Source organism: Mustela putorius, unplaced genomic scaffold (assembly GCF_011764305.1).
Source record: "Mustela putorius furo isolate JIRA1106 unplaced genomic scaffold, ASM1176430v1.1 tig00003835_pilon_pilon_pilon, whole genome shotgun sequence".
Classification (NCBI taxonomy): domain Eukaryota; kingdom Metazoa; phylum Chordata; class Mammalia; order Carnivora; family Mustelidae; genus Mustela; species Mustela putorius.
In genome coordinates, this window is record NW_025421988.1 from 1,129,804 (window position 1) to 1,133,819 (window position 4,016).

A 4,016-nucleotide genomic window follows, 5' to 3' on the forward strand; every position below is an offset into this window, starting at 1 on the left:
ATCTGAGATTCATGAGTGTGTAGGTGCTATCAGGAAATGTCAAAAATGCCCATTTCAGGGACACATGGATGGCTCAGTTGGTTAATTGTCTACCTCCAGCTCAGGTCATAATCCCAGCATCCTGGGATCGAGTCCCCCATCAGGCTTCTTGCTTACCAGGAGCCTGCTTCCCACTCTGCCTGCCTCTCCCTCTGCTTGTGCTATCTCTCTGACAAATGAATAAATTAAATCTTTTGTAAAAATCTTGTTAAAAAGGCCCATTTTAAAGAATGTTTTAAAACATTGTTTGGGCAGCAATAGAAGCGAAAGCAGAATGACATAATGTAACGACAGATAGTTTATGTGGGAGCCCTTTGGGTACTCTGGTGGATGAATGTTTTTAAATTAGTTTTTTGTGGACATGGGGAGTTAGAGAGGAGAAGGAAGGTGGGAGAAATTGGAAGGGGAGCTGAACCATGAGAGACTATGGACTCTGAAAAACAATCTGAGGGTTTTGAAGGGGATGGGGGTTGGGACGTTGTGGTACCAGGTGGTGGGTATTATAGAGAGCACTGCTTGCATGGAGCACTGGGTGTGGTGCAAAAAGAATGAATATGGTTGTGCTGAAAATAAATAAAAAATAAATTAAAAAAATTAGTTTTTTGTAAACTGCAAAAAAAGAAAAGCACTCCCATTTATAGTGTACACTTTATGGTTCAAAAAGAACGTGCCAACAATAAAAATAATGAGGGGTTACCGTTACAATTCATAGAAAAGGAGGTACAGGGAAATTGAATGAAAGGGAATAACAAAGTAGGTTCATAAGTCCATCTTCTTTTTGAAAAAAATTACCCTGAAAGTGCGTTTCTGCCACCTCTCTCCTGTTTGATCTGATAAAGAATGACCACGATACATGAATTATAGTTCGGGCTTTTGAAAAGCATAATAGCTTTATACCAACACTTGAGCATTCATTTATTTTGTTATTTATTTTTTGCTAACAAGATAGCTTGATTTGATATGCGGTTCCTGACAACCAACCTCAGAAGTAATTCCATCTTCATAAGAAGTCCGAAAGAACCACAAACCAAACCTCAAAATAGATTCAAAGAGAAAATACTCTTAAAAAAATTTCCCTTCCTGGGGCACCCGAGTGGCTCAGTGAGTTAAAGCATCTGTGTTCTGCTCAGGTCATGATCCTAGGGTCCTGGGATTGAGCCCCATGTCTGGCTCTCTGCTCAGCGGGGAGCCTGCTTCCACTTCTCTCTCTGCCTGCTCTATGCTTACTGGTGATCTATGTCTGTCAAATAAATAAATAAAATCTTTTAAAAAAATTTCCCTTCCTATCAGAAGCAGACCAAACCACTAACAAATTCCCCAGAAAGCTTCATCTAAAAGGTTGTACTTTCTTCAGACACCCAGCAGGACCTTCTTCTCTGGGCCTGGTATTTCTTCAATGGCCTATTCCAGAGAATAAGACACTAAACTACTGAGCGCCATGGGCCTGAGAACCAGGAAAGAGATGATGAGGGGCACAAAGCACGCCTCTCGTCACCAAGAGGGTATGTAAACGTTTGCTGCTTTTCTGCATTTTTCAAAGCTGAGTTTTTAGCTGGAGGCCGCTCCTTTAGGATAAATTGCTGATACCGTATAGTAAAAACTATCATATGATCTTTTACAAACCATTTCCTATCTTTGCATTCTCATGTGCCAAGACAGACACGGATTATTTAAAACCCCGAAGAGAGTGCTATTGCATTTAAAATGCCTGTAACCTTCGTGCAATAGATTTATGATTGATGATAGATTTAGTTAAAAGATAACTGTTTTAAATATTTATTCTCAGTAAACGATTTCAACCTATGCTCATTTAAGTAAGTTGGTGCATAATCCCTTTTCTATTAAACCATAGTGCAAGGACCAATGCCACGCTTCCGCGAGAACCCCAAGCTCTTTTTCTAGAATGGCCATATGCGTATGTACCAGGCGTCCTCTTTTCACTCCCTTTGTGGAGCACCTACCATGGAGGTCATGTAATAACCAATAACCAAAAAACAAACAAAAAACCCAAACATCCAGGTCGAAGTGATTCGCGGGTGCCATCATGCAATGGCGGACCCTGCCTGGAGACTAGGAGACTGCTCAAACAGATCGCGGGCAGGCATCTCAGCCCAGGCCTGTGCTGGGGAAGCTGGTTCCCGGCTTTGGGCACAATCAGGAAGCCAACGAAGTGACCCAAGAGTGCAGCCGGGGTTTAGGGCTGATGATCTTTTCCCAGCCAGGCAGCAACGGACACCCGCTCGGGGAGCCAGGATAGGAGGCCGCTGAGCGCCGGCGCTGGCCACGCTCGCAGGCCCCCCAGGCTTCGCTGGCGCCGGTGCCCTGGGCCCGCGCCTCAGGACGGAGGGGGAAGGGGGCAAAGTCGGGGGCGGCCGGGAGAAGGGGCTTTGCTAATTGCGGAATCTGGAAGTGAGCTCGCAGAGGACTCGGCGCAGAGTCTGAGAGGAGGTGGAGGGGCTGGCGGAGGAGGGGCGCGCAACGGCCTGGTGCCCCTGCTGCGGCCCAGTTGGCACTGCAGGACCCCCGCACTCCCACGCTCCAGCCCAGCCCCTGAGCCCGCGCTGTCCCGCCCCGCCCCATGGCTTCTCTGGACGACCCTCTGCAAGCAGGTAACTTGACACCGTGCCGCGCCCTCACCTGGAGCAGAAAGCGCTGGCCGCGAGCTCGCGGGGGTGTCGGGGACCCAGCCTCCCGCGACCCCCAGGGCAGCGGGACCTCCCCGGACGACGCGCCGTACCCGGGTCCCCACGGGGTAGGGCCGGGGACGGAGCCAGGCGAGGTGCCCCCCGCAGCGAGCGCAATAGCCCCCATCGTTTGGCAACCACACGCGCGGGTGCCCAGGACCCCCTTCCCTCATCCCGTGGTGTGGCCCCGCCACTTTTGTTCTGGACTTGGGATCCCAGGTGGAAACTAGTCCCTCAGACCTCCCTGGCAGCAAGGAGCACAGGGAGGGATTCTCAGTTTATCCCCCCTGCCCTGGCTCTTCCTCTCTCCACATTCACATGCCTTCACGCGTCCCTTTCCTCTCCTCATTGTCACTTTTATTAAATGGTTTTGTTCTGCATGTTGACCCGCAGAGCGATTTCATGAATGAATATACAGGAAACTGAGTCTGAGCCCACCTGTGAGAGCCCACCTGTGGAGGCCTTTCATTAGAATGGTCTCTGGTGCTAACCTCAGTTCAGAATACTGCGTGTACCTGAGGACCGAGTCCAGATGTTTCTTTCATCTCTGACTTGAATTTGAAATCCTAACGTCACTATGACCTGGGAAGTCGAGGTCCACAGCATCTTCTTCTGAAATTCCACTAGAGCTCCCATTTACCTAGTGCCCAGCTTGCGTCTTTTTTCCACTACTGTCAGGGTTCTAGAAGTTCATGCACTGCCCACCACTGACAGTGGAGGCATCTCTCTGTCCAGATATTCCCTTTACATAACAAGGTCAGTTACAGGAGATTAGGGCCCACTCTAATGACCTCACTGTAATGAGATTGCATGTGTAAGGACTCTAGTTCCAAATAAGGTCACGTTCTGTGGTACCAGAGGTAAGGACAGCAGCAAGGTTTCTGGGGGAAATGCAGGTCAGCTCTTAACAGTCCACTCTCTGGCTCCCCAAATTCGTGTCCTTCCCGTGTGCAAAATACCTTCACCCAATGCCCTCTAAAGCACTAATCATCCCAGAATCAACTCAAAATCTGAAATCTCATCTGTCCTCCTCCACTGAAAGACCCTGATCTCACCCAGACCATGGGACCTGAGGACTGCATCCAGAAGCCACAGTCTCCTGGTAAAGCTGCCCATCAGGTCCTGACATCACCCTCATTCGTCCCAGCAGCCGAGGGCCTACAGTTCCCAGAGACAGTTTCTCAGAGGCAGTTTGAAGACGACCTCAGAGGATGTTCTTTGGGAGTGAATGAAGAGGGAAGGGGGTCAGAGCCTCCTGTCATTCCCAGGGCACCCAGAACCCAGAGAGTGAGG